The sequence below is a fragment of the Patella vulgata genome, chromosome 5 (genome assembly GCF_932274485.2).
Source record: "Patella vulgata chromosome 5, xgPatVulg1.2, whole genome shotgun sequence".
NCBI lineage: Eukaryota > Metazoa > Mollusca > Gastropoda > Patellidae > Patella > Patella vulgata.
In genome coordinates, this window is record NC_065883.2 from 69,578,185 (window position 1) to 69,597,174 (window position 18,990).

The 18,990-nt window shown below is 37.9% G+C and overlaps 1 protein-coding gene across 1 annotated transcript in view; it reads right to left on the reverse strand.

Annotated features, from left to right (window-relative positions):
• LOC126820604 (muscarinic acetylcholine receptor M2-like) overlaps positions 1-18,704 on the reverse strand; it is a 128,664-nt gene extending 109,960 nt beyond the window's left edge. Inside the window, exon 1 of the mRNA XM_050548675.2 lies at positions 17,815-18,704. The gene's annotated coding sequence lies outside the window, so the exon portion shown is untranslated. The remainder of the gene's footprint in view (positions 1-17,814) is intronic.
• Positions 18,705-18,990: the final 286 nt, after the last annotated feature.

Below are 18,990 nucleotides of genomic sequence, written 5' to 3' on the forward strand. Positions count from 1 at the left end.
GATTCCGCAGAATAAAGTCTTAACCTCTTCCAGAATGGCCTCGGTTTCTGACTGTCTGTCAAAAGACCGACCATCTCTCATGATAAATAACATTTAAAGTAGGCCGAAGAAGGATTTAAAGATCATTTTCAGCCAATTAGAATCCCCTTCTACGCTATTTACCGGAGTGATAATGACCAATTAATCTTGCTGTCAACCAATCGGAACACTGAACACCGCCATAGACTCTCTCACTATTCGGCTGAATTAATCTCCATTTGGAACTGTGATGAGGTATGTGTATGTAGATAATGGGTTGGTTATAATGATTGATGGCCTCAATCAACAGGTAAAACACTGCCCAGATACTTGATGGATTAAAACCGACGGCTAAATTTCCTTTTTTTTTCTCTCTGAAGGAATGAATATTCTGATCTGCAGACATATAAGTTTTCTAGGGCAAGTGTCAGAATGAAACAGAGTTTAACATCCTACTTTCAAGAAACAACGAGGTATAATTCAGATAAGAGACAGGTTTCCCGGTCTATTCGCCTACTCATTATCGAATTTAACTGACAAGGGATTTTGTCCCATCCGAACAACTAGACGCTGTCTAGTCCTAAACCACTGACAAGTGGAAATCAAATGGAATACCCTAAGAAACTATATGGACAAACACTGGGATCGAACCCGTGATCTCCTGGTTGTGCCTAGGTCCCATTGATCATTCTTTTGTCCTCGGGGATGTACAACCGGGGAAGACTCGGGAGCGTCGTGGGCCATGTGTAACCATCGGGAGGCATCGGGAGAAATGCGAAAAATTTCAATGTTTTATCGGGAAAACAGGCCGAGGAGGCATCCCCGGAGCTTTCCAGATCCACTTCGGCGAAACATCATCGGCGATGCTTCAGGGATGCCTCGGTGAAAATATATTTCGCGGAATCTCCAGGGAAGTCTCTGTCTCTCTCCTTTTATTAAACAAATCGGAGACCTTTTAAGTGAAATCCCCAACCCATCAATCGCAGCATTGTACATCTGCTGCCTTTTCTGAGCTCGTAACTGTGCGCGTAGGCCGATTGGAGAACATCCGCCTTTGTTCCTATATGTTACATCATAGACGGTCAAGGATCATATAACCCATTAAAACTCAATCCCGAAGACCGAACTCAGTCAACATTCCCAAGACTATTAATTTAAGATTAATGTCGGAAGTACTTTTAATGGGTCATATCATTAGCTGTGTTGCCCCCCTGGGAGCAAATTATATATATATATCTAATTGAAAACTACATTATCCTCTTAGAAATCAGGAAATGAAAATAAGGAATTTGCAGATTATTTGATATCGCATTAAAACTCTTATCATCGACATTACCACATAAACGCACGCTTCCTGTTCCTGACATCGTGTGTCAATCTTGCACAACACAACATCGTGTGGTGTCCACAACACAACATCATGTGTCAACCTCGCACAACTCAACCCCACAATTCAACCTCGTATGTGAACCTCACATCTCAACACCATATGTCAATCACACAATTTAAATCTAGTATTTCAAACCCACAAAATATACCCAGTATTTCAATTCAACGCGTTGACGTGTTGTTAAAGGTTACAATCTGGTAAAGTGATGTAAATGTTAGTCGATCGGTTGTTTCCTCAACTTGAAAGACTTCTGCATCTTTATTTGTTTTCTTTGTGAGAAGTGGATTCTTGAGTTAAAAAGAAAAAAACCTGTCACGTTTTCGAATCTAGTTACAGTGTTTCCAAGTTAGTGTACCAAACCAACTAATGTTAACCATCTTGGAATTGTGAAATCAAAGAAAAACTACAGACGTGAATTTCTGGTTTGACATAGCCACGTGGCTGAATAAATAACACGTACATGTGTTCAACTCGTTTTCTGTCATAATACAGACAATTCCACATGCAAACAGAGCATTTCTAGGATTATTGCACTGGGTGTTAGGCATAGCGGGACTACTTCAAAATACTCGCGATCATCTAGTTTACACAACAATCTGGAACTAAATGCGTGATTTCAAAACATATGCGTATATAATGTTATAATATGGAGATTCTGGCCAGCGCAAGACCTATTTTATTAGTCGGAGAAAAGTCAACAAGTATTCGTAACCTTACGCCTTGGAACGGTAAAAGCGCGGGATCCTTAGCGCACCGATTAAGACCAGCCATACTATGTACTCTAGTTGAGAGTCCATATACCGTTTGTTTATGAAGATCAATAATTAAAAAAATGGGATACCAAAACGTAACTTCATGCTCCGGGGGTCGCGGTGGCAAAGTGATTAAATCGTCAGTAGCCTGGAGAACCCGTGTTCGATCCCGGCCCCGTCTTCATTAGCTCATCAGTAGGAGCAGAATCGTAGGACGTTAAATCCTATTTCATTTCGATCCCTGGATGTTCAGGCGTTGTCACCTCTTGTCGGTGGTTTAGGATAGAGGGCCTGACAAGGGACAACGTATAGTTGTTCGGATGGGAGGAAATACCAAGTAGACATTGGCATGTGCGTACAAGATCCTTGGCAGTTGGAATTCGATATAAGAGTCCGGGAACAATTTCCCTCATAGCACACTGTATGGCATATGGGCGCCTTCATTAGCTCTCCCGGAGCAGAACAGTATGGCGTTAAGGCCCATTTCATTTCATTTCCCTCATAGCACACTGTATGGCATATGGGCGCCTTCATTAGCTCTCCTGGAGCAGAACAGTATGGCGTCGTTAAGGCCCATTTCATTTCATTTCACATCAAGCTCTTTAAACTCTACTTTATGGTGTATAAGAAGCGCCTGGTGGATCGAATACCCGCGTTGACTGAATCGTTGTTCAGATTAAGTGACCTTAAGATTGTTGTCTATTGAAGTTCGAGTCGCAACGCTTTATCCTACTGTATGTGCTTATTGAGTGGTCATATGTTAATGGTTTATGGTGTGTCTGGATGATGGAGAGTATTAACACGGGCTATTGCGATTGATATGATCACTACCAGATGATTATAGATATTTATACAACACGTGATTACAATATGTTCATTTCATAATACATACTTTATATTGATACATATCACACAACAGAGAGAGAGAGAGAGAGAGAGAGAGAGAGGTGGAAGAGAGAAAGAGAATCTGGTTAAAATACTTACGCTAGGTGGCACAAAGGGGTCACGCACATTACTGACACACTCGTGTAAGATAACGTCTGTATCTTATTTTTCTGCCTTGTCCTGGGGATGAGGGTTGGATGGCCGAATGGTTAACGCGTGTGCGTTGTATCATACGGTTTGTCACTGAATCAACTGGCGTGGTTGTAGGCCTACTCCCCGTGGATTTTCTCCCGGTCCTCCGGTTTCCTCCTACATCTAAAGACAACTTGAATTGAACCATATGTAAGTCCCGAAATGACCTAGTTTGTGTCGAGTGGACGTAAAACCCATCTCTCTCTCTCTCTCTCTCTCTCTCTCTCTCACCTTGGCCGGGTTATTGGTCGAATCACATCATATAATGTCACATGAGTCTCTTTTTTGAAGTCGGAAACGCGTAAACAAGACCTAAGGGTGTTTTAACTATATTACCTCTATTAAAACGTATTACAAATCTTGAAAATTGTTATGGATCTCTTTCTAACAACTTATACTTTCAAATGTAATTTTTTGACATAAAAGGTAAAATAGTTGGTGGCAAACATCAATTTCCTCCCAATTTCATACAATCATCTTCTAATCTACAGGATAATATGCTTTCTTTGATTACTAAATATACATAGTTTAACGCGTGCCTTTCAGATCATAATTCTGTCATTTAGTCAATTGGTGTGGATTGAAGCTAGGTTTTCTCGGGGTCTTCCGGTTTCCTCCCAATGCTAAAGATCCAGCAAATTTTTGAAATAAACAAGTACCATAATTATGTTAGTCCTGAAATGATCTAGTTTTTGTTGGGTCCACTTTATCTCTCTACTAGTACTAGTAGCGAACGTTACTCGACAAATGTTACTTAACGATAGTCTCACCAAAATGACGGCACCGATAGCCGCACTATGCTATTACAGACGCTTCAGTGATCAATGTTACTGTACCTGAAGGTCAACGATCGCTTTAATACTGTAGCTGACTTTACTTCACCAATAGACTCCGCAAATTACGGTACCGAACGTTCCACTATCATATCATTTCAGGAGTGAATGTTATAACTTTACGGTTTTCCGGCGTGGTTTCCCCTTGTCAGTGATGCAGGATGGAGGGAATTACAAGGACAGCTGTCTAGTCGTTCGGATGGGACGAGAAACCGAGGTCCCGTGTACACGTAAAAGATCCCTTGACAACTGGAATTCGATATAAGAGTAGGCGATAGTGCCGCTGCCCGGGCAAAATTTCCCTCATAGCACACTGTATGGCGTATGCCCGTCTTCATTAGCCCAGGTTAGGAGCAGAACAGTAGGACGTTAAACCCCATTTTATTTCATTTCATTTATAACTTTACGGAAAGTTTCCAAATTACGCGGCACGGAACGCCCTACTTCAGTGATCGAGGTAAATCTACCTGCAGTTCAACGATCTAACTACCGCCGCTTTACCAATAGTCTTCCCAAATCACGGTACCGAACGCTGCACTATCCTATCATTTCAGAAGCGAATGTTACTTTACCAAAAGTTTCTAAAAAAAAAAACGCGGCACCGAACGCCCTACTTCAGTGATCGAGGTTACTGTACCTGCAGGTCGATGATCGCTCCACCGCCGCTTTATCAGCCGACGTTACTTGACATTGTCATCCGGTATTGGTCAGATTGGGTTGAATAACATTAACCAACAATCTCTTCATAATGTCACTTCTGGCTTCAGACAGAATTATTAGAGTGGATATAAAGTTTCCGACATGGATTGTCTTCAAAACCAGTTATCATGCTTCAGCTGAAGATACCGATATAAATCATTCGAGTTCGTTTGATCTTGTGGCTGACAGATCTCCAAGGATACACGGAATAATATTCACGAATCACCGAGCTAGCTTTTCGCCCCGTTTAACTATAATCTACCGCGAATGTTGCGTCCGACGTAGGGCAAGCTTGTGAATAGCTCAAATGCCGAGAATTAAAATGCGTTTTAACGTCCTACTTTTTTGAATCAACCGGGTTAATGAAGTCTGGCGTATGTCAGTCAGTGTGATATGACTGTGAGGGGCCGTTTGCCCCAGCATCGGCGTGTACGCCTACTTTTCATCGAATTCCAACTCTCCGTGTTACCCGGACTATCAGGAGATTCATACGTGGAGGCCAATCGTATACACGCGACCTGGTTATAACTGATCCAGACACTAGACACGACTTGTTAAGAAATCCAAACAGTGGATAAAGTATAAAGCAAGTTGCTATTGAGCTACCAGATGTCTGATCACTGTGATCAGAATGGATGAAATTAGAAGCTTATCAGGGTTAAGTAAACGGCCAATATAATCTACCATTGTTCCGTTAGAGGTTAATACATATTTATTATATACGGTTAGCAGTGGTGAATGGTACGTTGCCCAGACAAACTCTAAATTAGACTTTTTTATTTGGTACATACAAGTAGTGCGTTAAATCCCAATTTATTTCGGTTTCTTTCCTCGATTTAGCTGTTTACGCCCTGTTGTAAAGGACCGTAGACGGTAATAATGATATTTAGTATCACGTAGACGGTAATATTAATATTTAGTATCACGTGACTGTAGATGGCAATAATAATATTTAGTATCACGTGACTGTAGATGGTAATAATAATATTTAGTATCACGTGACTGTAGATGGTAATAATAATATTTAGTATCGCCTGACTGTAGATGGTAATAATAATATTTAGTATCACGTGACTGTAGATGGTAATAATATTTAGTAGCCTATCACGTGACTGTAGACGGTAATAATATTTGGTATCGAGTGACTGTAGGCGGTAATAATATTTAGTAGCCTATCACGTGACTGTAGACGGTAATAATAATATTTAATATCACGTGACTGTAGACGGTAATAATAATATTTAGTTATCAGGTGACTGTAGACCGTAATATTAATATTTAGTATCACGTGACTGTAGATGGTAATAATAATATTTAGTATCACGTGACTGTAGACGGTAATAATATTTAGTATCACGTGACTGTAGATGGTAATAATAATACTTAGTATCACGTGACTGTGGATGATAGTAATAATATTTAGTATCACGTGACTGTAGATGGTAATAATAATATTTAGTATCACGTGACGGTAGATGGTAATAATAATATTTAGTATCACGTGACTGTAGATGGTAATAATATTTAGTATCACGTGACGGTAGACGGTAATAATAATAATATTTAGTAGTACGTGACTGTAAAGGATATGATGTTGATCGAGGTTTAACTGTTTACAGAAATTGTCGACACTCGAAGTAAATAATTCTCCAAAAATTAAACTTGTAAATCTTTCATATTAAACTTTCCTCAACGATTGATAATAATTTTTAAAAAAAAAGAAAAAAAAAGATTTTAGCAGACTAATATGTCTCCGCCAAAATATTCCAAGGACAATGATGATACAGACATCAGTTGCTCCCATCCGTCTAATAATTTCACATCTTTAGTTGTTGAAGTGATTTCCACTTACACAGCCCCTCCAAAGATCATTGCCGGGAATAGAATAGATATTTTCAAACCTACATCACCATATAGTAGGAAGAACTGTTCAAGGGGTCGAACCTACAGTAGCCTGTTGTATCAAGACCTTTTCAAGTGGTCGAACATACAGCTCCATATAGTAGGAAGAACTGTTCAAATAGAACGAAATGAATTTGGGTTTAACGTCCTACTGTTCTGCTCTGATTGGGCTAATGAAGACGGGCATACGCCATACAGTGTGCTATGAAGGAAAGTTTGTCCGGGCAGCGGCACTATCGAATTCCATCTGCCAAGGGATCTTTTACTTGCACGCCAATGTGTACACGGGACCTCGGTTTTTCGTCCCATCCAAACGACTAGACAGCTGTGCTTGTCCTGTTCAAATGGTCGAACATCAAGTACCGTATAGTATCAAGAACTGTTAAAGTGTTCAAAGGTACAGTACCCTGTAGTATAAAGAACTGTTCAAGTGGTCGAACATACAGTACCCTGTAGTTGGAAGAACTGTTCAACTGGTCGAACGTACTATATTGTTGGAAAAAGTGTTCAAATGGCCGAACATACAAGTACCATACAGTAGGAAGAACAGTTCAAGTGGTCGAACGTACAGTACCGTATAATAGGAAGAACTGTTAAATTGTTCGAGGGTAAAGCACCATACAGTATGAAGAACAGTTCAAGTGGTCGGACCTACAACACTATATAGTGTTCAGTTAGTCGAACATACATGTACAGTACCATATAGTAGGAAGAACAGTTCAAGTGGGCGAACCTACAGTACCGTATAATAGGAAGAACTGTTAAATTGTTCGAGGGTACAGCACCAGCCATACAATAAGAAGAACAGTTCAAGTGGTCGGACCTACAATACTTTTTAGTGTTCGGTTGCTCGAACATACAGTACTATATAGTAGAAAAGACTGTTCAAATGATTAACAGAAGATGGTGGTAATTATATTACACACGAGACCAATATTTCACGGGTAATATACACCAGGCGATGTGGTATAGGATATAATATTTTACATATCTTTATACTTGTCAGATAAATCATTAACACCTCGACACCTCAAAAATAGCAAAAATATACTAACAACAAACAAATGTTAGTCTACACATAGGTAACGCCATTACTGTATTCAGGTACACACATTACGAGAGAGAGAGAGAGAGAGAGAGAGACTGTGGGATTGATCTCAACGCTATGCGTACATAAAATCAAATGCCTCGTTGAAATTAATATGTTTAAGCCCGTGCATAACAGAAAGAGGAGAGAGAGAGAGGGGAGGGGGAGTTGAACGTCCACTCGACACAAACACACACTAGGTCATTTCGGGACTAACCTATGGTTCAATTAATTTTCGGTTGTCAATCTTACATGTCGAAACCACTGTATGATTTGGAGGCTAACATAAGTTACACGCTATTTACGTCATTTCCTACTCAAAATTTAATTATCTAGATATTGAATTTTGAAACAAAGGATTTATCAATAAGTTTACAATAAGCTATAGTACATAATTATGAAAGCAAAATTACTAATTAAGAAAAGTATTTTTTCGCCTATCAAGCAAATTAAGTAACACATGTGTAGAGCAATTACATATAGTGTAAGTTATTTAATTAGACATTGTAAAGCATCACAATGTGAAATTTATTTTTGTTGTAACTTCCATACTCATGTTTGTACATGAATTTGTTAAAAAACTATTATTATTATTATTATTATTATTATATATGTAGAGAGACATATATTAAACTTACAACCGATTATAATATTGTATTTCAGTTCGCGATCGAACCCGAACCCGGCCCTTTAAAGACAATGAAGTCAATATAAGCGACTATCTATTCTATAATAATAAAATACGTACAGCCCAAAGAAATGGGTTTACAATATCTTTCCAAGAACACCACATTAATATCTGCTGATACTAATATTCTGTTTTTTGTTTGCAATCAACCTCGACCTTGACCCTTTGCTAGATCATAACGTCATAATACGCGAATGTCTATGCTACTATTATAAACTAGCCTACGTATAGCCCAAATAAATGGGTTTTCAATAAATTTACATTTGCATCAAAATTACATCTGATACAAATGTTTTACTATGTTCGCGATCGACCTTGAACTTGACGCCATAATAAGCGAATGTCTATGCTACTATAATAAATTACTTATATCCCAAAATAAATGGTTTTTCAATAAGTTTCAATTTATATCAAACTTGAATCTTATACTAATATTTTGTTTTTGTTAGCGATTGACTTAGACCGTCGCCCTTTAAAAGCCCATGTCAAAATAAGCGAACGTCTATACTATTATGACAAACTATACGTATAACCCAAATAAATGGGTTTACAATAGCTCTCCATTTACATTAAACTTAAAGATACATTATGGGAGATAAGATAAAGAGATGGCAGTTCTCGCTATAATAGTAAAAAACTAGATAGTGTAAAGGTAATTTGCTGAAAATTTCAGCCAAATTGATCCACTATGAGCCGAGAACGAAGCGGGTGAAATTTTCGCATAGTCTCGGTCATCATTTCTAAAATCATTAATATAAACAGCATAGTCTCGATTATCCACTGTTTTGATTTAATTATCAATGGCCGTTAAGCGGCATATAGAAATCTAAGCCAGCCAACATCGAAGGCTAGCCTTGACATCGAGAGTTTAATATGGTCTGGATAAGTTAATTAATGTCTAATTGATAATTTAGATAACATTTCAAGCCTAAAGAAAGACCTGTAATAAGCAGATTTTGCTCTTGCATAATGCATGTTTAAATCTAATATTAATATTGTTTTGTTTTTTTGGGGTTTTTTTTGCTGTTCGCAATCTACCTTTAAAATTTAAAAGATGGCGTCATAAGCGAATGGCTTCGTATAGCCCAAATACCACACTGATCCGCAGTGAATATTCGCTAGACCGCGACAATCAGTGATAAGGATGACATCGATGCGACAAATTAAATTCTAAAACATTTTTTTATGTATTAGAAAATAAATAAAGACGTTTGAAGTATTTGTGGGTAAAAATGATTTCCTATTTTAGTGTAAATGGGTATTCAAATGAGTAAACGGCGCCATTCTGTTCGAATCAGTAACGTCTTATGTAAACAATGCACTCGCTATTTAGCCAACGATTGACGCCGCGTGATATGACGTCATGTGTTGAAGGCAGTCATCTTTTACAGAGAAATTAGAAGACTTTCGTAATACTCTGTGAAACAGATTGCCCAAATACGTCCAATATTTCAGGATAATCTTACTATATATATCACAAGTAAGAGAGAGTTATTATAAAAAGACATTGTCTACTTCACAGACAATGTTACTCAATAATAACATGTAAAGCTGATTGAAGAGTTTTAGAATAGCCCCATAAGGACCTTATCCAAAGATTAAAATTAATGTATAGACCTAACATATATATTAAAGCAAGACATTTGGCTATTTCCATGTATATTCGGACGGACATTACTTAAAATAACACATTATGTTTAATATTTATGTTCCCTATGGATTCGCCTCAGCCAGTAGACTAATTGAGGCTAATTCTTTTTTCAAAAATAGAAATGGTAATGCGTTCGTTGATAATATGAGGATGACGAAATTTTCTGCGAGACTTCTATCTTACAGGGAATTGATTATGTGTGCGAGGGAGACGAGGAGTCCGCTTTTGCATTTCGAACCTATAAGGGTTCTTCTACCTCTGTGACAAAGTTATAGATCACATTGTAACTTTGTCACACCTCTAGCTGTACGGGGAGACGACGTTTACGTCATCCCTGATAGACTTCGGAACTACAGGGGTTCTTTGAGTTGTACGAGGGGGACAGAGTCGTGGTAGGTGTAGGCGGGATCTTTTAGGTGTAGATGGGAAACGAAGTTTCCAACTTCTCTGATAGACTTCGAACTGAAAAGACGAAGTTTCTGATAAACTTTGCAATTACAAAGGATCTTTTAGGTGTAGAAGGGAAACGAAATGTCCGCCTTTGAACTTACCGGGGACCTGTGACGTTCATTACTGGATAATAGTCCGACATGCCAGATGATCATTGTAAACTCAATCGGGATTCCGCCAGAGTGTCCACGACCTTCGCCGTGCATTGAGAACCATACTAGTTCATTACGCGCTGAGGTAAACCTAATTTGATTCATCAATAATTTTAAACTCTTAACTTTAACAAAATATCCGCCGAGTAAAATAGTCCCTGGGATATATTATAATCCATATTTGACAATCACGGCTACTATGTTGGTATCGCCATTAATTAAACCATGGCTCACAATGTAACGATTTAAAGTTATCAAATAAAAAAAATAAATAAAAACACTTAAAAACACTGCAATATACATTTTGAAAGACAAGCGTAACGTAAAAAAATGCATTAAAAAAACCCACACGAATAACGTAATAAAATAAGACTTTTGGAAAACCACGGGTAACGTAATTAAATAAGACGTTTGAAAAACACAATCAAATAAGTGCATAAAGACAGCGTTATCAAGTAATCGGTTTGAAAATGCATTCATGTAACGTCTAGAAAAAATAGATGTTTTGGAAATGTGTAAATTCCGACATAAAGTATTGAAATGAGTAATTTGAGATTAATCCAATATTTATTTCAACAAAATGCCAAGTTATCAACAATTAACATTCCGTATAGACGTTTGTGCATAGTAGATTTTTTTTATTTTTAATCTTTTAATGATAAAAGTTGCAAAAGCTATGTTCGCGCAGGTCAAAACTCAGCCATGTAATGCTCATGGTTTTTATCAATTTAGTAAAATATTTATTTAAGTACACGATTTAGAAACGATAAATAAAGCCGTGTCTAACTATTTTACAACAGTTTCAAGATATTCTTAGAATTACGACATTATATAAAAAAAATCTAATCACGTAGTGACTTATCACACCGCTTGCTGTTTACAACTTTTTTGTCGGCCATGATAAAATTTGGGAATTTTCTGAATAAATAACATTATTGATAGCTGATAATTTGGTTTAAATTTATATGTATTTTTAAAACGATGTAAAAACTTGAGTTTATGATTTGAAGGTGGTGTTATCACAGTGTCGTTGATTGAAGTTAGGGCGGGAGGTGTAAGTTTTATATATTTTTGTTATGAAATTAATCTGATATCCGGTCTCGAGTTACAAGTCAGTGTATATAACTGACATTATCTCGGGCTAACATTGTCCGCGGTTTATTCTCTAGATATTTTTTTGGGATGAGGAGGTTGTGAGTGTGGGAGGGGTGTGACCTGTCATTACTACAGTCGTGAATTCCATCTCACCATTGTACGTGACGGTGAGTATGTAGGGCTAATCTCTTGAGCGATTTGTGGTTATTATCAGAGGTGTGGGGATGGTGTGACCTGTCATTACTGCAGTACGTGACAGTGGGTATGTAGGGCTAACATCGTGTAGAGAAATTTTACGTTTATATCGGTCCTCGGTATCTTGTTCCATCCAAATACGACTAGACTACTGTTCCTTGCTAGGCCCTCCACCCTGCACCACTGACAAAAAGAGGAAACCAAGCCGAAAAATTTCAACAAAACTTTCTTGGTCATCACCGGATCGAACGCGGTTAGTGAACCCACATTGTGTATGTCCGTCTTCATTAGGCCGATGGATGGTGTGGCTAAGTAGGTAAGACGCTGACTCGCTAGCCTGGAGGTCGGGTGTTCGATCCCTGCATTGGCCGAGAAAGTTCATTCAGATTTTCCGGCGTGGTTCCCCCTTGTCAGTGATGCAGGACAGAGGGCCTGACAAGGACAGCTGTCTAGTCATTCGGATGAGACGAAAAACCGAGGTCCCGTGTACACATTGTCGTGCACGTAAAAGATCCCTTGACAGTTGGAATTCGATATAAGTGTAGGCCGTAGTGCCGCTGTCCGGGCAAAATTTCCCTCATAGCACACTGTATGGCGTATGTCCGTCTTCATTAGCCCAGTTCGGAGCAAAACAGTAGGACGTTAAGCCCCATTTCATTTCATTTCCGATGGGTGCAGAACAGTAGGACGTTAAACCCCATATCATCAGCGGCGTTGTTGGCTTTAGTTCTGCCATAACATATAATATTATAACTATAAAATAGTGTGTTGTTGACCTTAATGCTTGTATGGTAGACTAATACAAATGAAATGAAAAGAAATGGGGATTAAAGTCCTATTGTTTTGCTAGACTAATACAGATGCAATGTATAGTATGTTGTTGGCCTTAGTTCTGCTATAACATATAGTACTATAACTAAAATATATGTAGTGTATAGTGTGCAATTGGCTTTAATTCTGCTATAACAATATAGTAGGCTGTTATACCTAAAACAGATGTGGCGTATTGTGTGTTGTTGGCCTTAGTTCCTTATAGTATTATAACTAAAGTAGATGTCATATATATGTAGTGTGTTACTGGACTTAGTTATGCCATATATAGTACTATAACTAAAATAGATGTAGTGTATAGTGTTTCGTTGGCCTGAGTTCCTTATATATAGTATTATAACTAAAGTAGATGTCATATATATGTAGTGTGTTGTTAGCCTTAGTTCCACTTTATAAAGTACTAAAACTAAAGTAGATTTCATATATATATGTAGTGTATTATTGGCCTTAGTTATGTTATATATAGTACTGTAACTAAAATAGATGTAGTGATGTTATCAGACAAGTACGATTGACAGGTTAATGGAAGGAGATTACAATCACAACTTTAAAAGATACAAAAGCTTTTGGTACTTTGATGGTGACATACTATTTCAACAAGAGTGTTGGGTCGTTATCGCAGTGATATAACTTAATAGATGGGCTTTTATTTAAAGGATTGTACACTTCGGAGTAGAAAAGGTAACCAGAGAGAGAGAGAGAGAGAGAGAGATGGGGGTTTAACGTCCACTCGACACAAACTAGGTCATTTCGGGACTAACATATGGTTCAATTTCATTTCAATAATTTGCTCAACACAACATAGGTTATCTCGGTACAATTTTATCCCAATAATTCACTTGCTCATAGGGGTCCTTAGTTGTAGGGGGAAACCAGAGGACCCGGAGAAAACAAACGGGGTTAGGCAGGAGGCCCACATGTTTCAATCTCAATAATTGCAGGCCCGAGACTGTGGAGTGCAGTCGATGCTTACGGTCGCCTCTCCATCTTTGAGCCATTCAATTTTATATTCCTTTTTTACATATAATGTCCCTGAATAATGTGTGTGTTGTCCGAGGGTTTGTCGTTTGACTTTCTGTTTATCATGAGAGGTGCTGTGTTACTGTATATAAAGTATACTATTAATATTGACACACAGCCACCAGCTAAGATTTTCTGAAAAAAAAAAACGTGGAACAAAAAATGCATACAGGCCATTACATGATTTGTGGCTCACGATAAAAGTCCTAAAACAGCATTAAGTTGCTGCAAATAAAACCTTAACCATCATCCGATCCCACAAGAATTGTGAAATATCAGACTTAAAATTAATACCTCGAGGTTTCATTTCTTTCGCATTAAAGTTTGTAAAATGAGGGGTAAAAAACCCAAGATTATATTTTTGTCATTTCTGCAGAATTTTTTTTTAGCACAATAGAAGGTGAATCCAAGTTCTTGACATACAGTAAAAAATTTTTTAGGCTTTTTGGATCCAGTGACTTCTAATTTAACAATTTAACATCCTGCTGCTCAAACCGGGAAAATGAAGAGGGAGAGAGAGAGAGAGAGAGAGGGAGAGAGAGAGAGAGAGAGATGATTTAACATCCACGCGTCACAAACTAGAACTAGGTCATTTCGGGACTAACATATATATTTTTCAATAATTCGCTTGCACGTAGGAATCTTTAGCAGTGGGAGGAAACCGGAGAAGCCGAAGAAAACCCACGAGTTTTGACAGGCGACCCTACTCCCTGTCACGTACAAGCGGTGAACCGAAGTCACGCCACTTGACTCAATGACAGACCTTATGATGCAACGCGCAGGCGTTAACCATTCGGCCACCCAACCCCGCTCTATAATGAAGACGGGGTTTGATTGGGTGAATAATGGTTTCATCTGAAGTATGAATGTATAAATGTACCAAAATGATCTGTAGCTGTGACGTGAACTTCTGGCATGGGAAGTGGTATCAAGTGTTCTAGAAAGCGTAAACCTCTCTTACAAGGGCAAATGACGAATTGCAAAATCATCATTTGTATTCCTTTATTCAGCAATATTTATTACCTTTCGGTATTTTCCTATTTCAGTTCGTTGTTAAGTTTTAGTTTAAATGTATTACTTGACCAGTCAGATTACTAGAAAGTTTGAGTAGCCGTGGTGGCTCAGTTTGTAAGACGTTGGCATGCTAACTTGGAGATTCAGTGTTCAATCCAGGTGCTCGCCGAGAAAGTTCATCTGGATTTTCCGGCGTGGGTCCCCCCAGTCAGTGATGTAGTACGGAGGTTCTGGTACGGATGGTCCCGTATACACATTAAAGCGAGGTCCCGTGTACACATTGACGTGCACGTAAACGAAACCTTAACAGTTGGAATATGAGATAAGAGTAGACCTTAGCGCCGCTGTCCGGGCAAAATGCACCTTATAGCACAATGCATGGTGTAGGCTTGTCTTCATTAGCTCAGGGGGTGGATGGCTGAATGGTTAGCGTGCACGCGCTGTATCATAAAGTCTGCCATTGAGTCGACTGGCGTGGTTTCGAATCCCCGGTTATACTTGACAAGGAATAGGGTCGCCTGTCCAACCTCGTGGGTTTTTCTCCGGGTCCTCCGGTTTCCTCCCACTGCTAAAAACCCTGACGCGCAAGCGAATTATTGAAATAAAATTAAAAACCATATGTTAGTCCCGAAATGACCTAGTTTGTGTCGAGTGGACGTTAAACCCAATTTCTCTCTCTCTCTCATTAGCTCGGTTGGAGCAGAAAAATTCCATTTCATTTCACGAGTTTATTAAGACACACGTGTTCAGCGGTAGTTTTAGGATTATATACTGATAAGTAATATTTAAATATGATTTAACCAGAGGTTATATTGGGTTTGGATATTGATTACATATTGCCAGGATTTAAATCAGATGAAACATATTACGACGGATATAAACTCGTCGAGGTATCTATCACGTGTTTTGTGGTTTGGTTTGATCGTACACAACTATGCCGAGGATTTGGGTCGTTGTGTGGTCTAGTGGTCTAACGCGTGAGCTTTGAATCATAAGGTCTGGCATTTAGTCAAGAGGCGTGGTTTTAATTGCCCGCTTGTACGTGACAAAGAGTAGGGTCACCCGCCCAACATCGCGAGTTTTCACAAGGTCCCTAGGTTTCCTCCCACTGCTAAAGAAACAGCTCTACATACAAGCGAGTTATTGAAATAAAATTAGACCATATGTTAGTATCAAAATGACCTAGTTAAACCCCATCGCTTTCTTTCAATACAAATGTGCCATAAATAATCAAACATGCATTATGCGTAGGATAAAGCACGAGACTGAAGTTATTTCTTCCCAGTAAGAAAAACCTTATATCATAGTTTCCTTATGGAAAAAAAACTACCCTGGAATAATAACCCGTTACAAAAGAAACACTTTCAGAAGAATAACCCCAAATTCCCCTTTATATATTCAAGGCCACCCCCGACTTTAAGATCGCAAGTTATTCCGGGCATAGCATAGAGCCCAAAGATCAAAGAGTTTTACCTTTATATGTTTATAAGCAAGAGCAAAATCTGCCTATTATAGCGAGAACTGTCTGCTCTTTATGTAATCTTACCAAATCCCCCTTTAATTAACCGTTTAAATAACTAAAATATAACATGTCGATATGGAATCTCAATAATAACAACCGTTTGTCTTATAGTTGCTATTTAAAGACGGATCCGGTCTTCATTATCCCAGTTGGCGCAGAACTGTAGGACGTTAAACCCTATTATGGTTCATATATTTAGAGACGTATTATGCAAGAGCTAAATCTGTCTACTGCAGGTCTTTATTTTCTCTTCACATGTTACGTTTATTAACATGGCAAGTCTATAATCAACTCTTTAGACTGTCGGATGGTTGAGATTTAAATGGATTGAAACACGACTGTCATTTAATAATTTAATTTAAAAATGGATGAATCGAGACATAATCAAGTACCGTTGCTACGATAATAAATAATGTTACATTTAATAATTTAATTTAAGAATTAACGAACCGAGGCTTAATCAAGTACCGCTGCTACGATAATAAATAAATAATTTAATTTAGGAATTGGGGAATCGAGACTTAATCAAGTACCGTTGCTACGATAATAAATAATCTATTTTATCTTATCAAAACTTCAAACACTGATAACTTCGATCAGTATAAAGTCATTTGAATAAAATTTTCAAAAATATATTTATTTGTCATTATTTAGTTTTAAAACTAGTATAGCACGAATGGTCAGCTCTTGTTCTAAATATTACAGTTCTAAATAAACTGCTGACGATTCTAAACGATCCTTATTTAAAGGGGACGCGTGTTGTGTTCCGTGCGATTATTGAAAGATCGCGTATTAAAAACGGAAAACAATTCCAACCAATTATGAAAAAATGACAAAGTTATTTATGGTGGGTTTTTTGGGCGTGTCTGTGTTGATATGGGGCGGTGGCTGTGTATCACCGCTATTTTGGGGGCATGACGTATTAAGTAGTTGTGTACTCGTGTTGGATAAGCTATGACGTATTAAGTAGTTTTGTAATCATGTTGGATAATCTATGACGTATTAAGTAATTGTATAATTAGTCTAAATAAGTGATATACGTTTATTTTGCACCTGCTTCCACCGGGGTGATTCTGCAGGTTGGATAAGCTATGACGTATTAAGTAGTTGTGTACTCGTGTTGGATAAGCTATGACTATTGAGTAGTTTTGTAATCATGTTGGATAATCTATGACGTATTACGTAATTGTGTAATCAGTCTAAAAAAAAGTGATATACGCTTATTTCGAACCCGCTTCCACCGGGGTGATATTGCAAGTTGGATAAGCTATGACGTATTAAGTAGTTGTGTACTCATATTGGATAAGCTATGACGTATTGAGTAGTTTTATAATCATGTTGGATAATCTATGACGTATTAAGTAGTTGTGTAATCAAGGTGAAAGAAAAATAATCAAGTAATGTTATCGTGTTATCTAAAAGACTTAAATTAACTTACCTCAATTAATAATTAAACCATCCAGTATCTCATATATCCAAAATACTTCTTACACAGGTAATAGTGATTCAATAACACTCAATGATATATCAGTATATCTATATATACATATAATCCTCAACAGGTGCCCTTTATATAGTATTCACACCTGTCTTCATTGACATTAGTACCACTAACGACAGAATGAGATTTTCTTGAACGACAGCTTGTGAAACACACTATTAATCTCGTCAGTAGTACACGTAACCTTACGTTCTCCCTTGCAATATCACTTACGGTTCCGTCACGCAGTAAGATCTACTTCGGCAGCAAAATAATTTGAATGTTAATATCACTCGATAATACGTTGTATTGCCCCCTCACGTTCAGTATTTTTCTTTCAAAACAAATGTTAATAATGAGTAGAGGTTATTAACGAATAAAGGTGGATTCCCGTCTTGTCCAAGACAAATTAAAGACTGTTTATATGTATCACTCAGTTCCGGTCCACCACAAAAGAAAGCCACCACGAGGAATAGGTAGGAAATGAAACACTTAAAACAGTTAGCGCATGTAAATAACAACAGCCACCGGCTCAATTCACGAATCACAGAATCCACCCATAAGACCGTTTCGCGTGTTCAGATTTACGTTTTACTCTTTCAATCGAGAAGTTCTAACAACCGCCCCGGTAATGCAGGTAGGATCCACTATCCTTTACCATTCGCGAATGAAGAAATTCAAATTTTAACTCAATCTTTTTTATGCCCGCCAAGACTTTTAAATCTTGAATACGCAATTTAAAATGAATGCGTTTAATCACACGCAGTCCAATTTGAGATATTTTTGGAGTTCCTTTACAGTTATCCAACCACACAGAGAAACACTGTTGAACAAACTGATTAATACCGAAAATGTTTGGGGTTTTTTAAAAAAAAAAAAAAATGATGTTTAGAGATATCCAAATACAAACACGATCGTTTCTGATTTCCTTGTAAATCGTTCTTTGGAATCAAGAACAAGCAATGAATACGGAGTTTTAACAATTAACCTATAGGACAATCCACAACAAATGAAAGTAATTAATATCCGATTGACTATCTCCGATAATCTGGAACGTTTAGGAGTCGGATCCTTAACAAGACGGTTGTCGTCACGTGTATATTCCACAACCGACTATTACGGGGCAATAGCGAT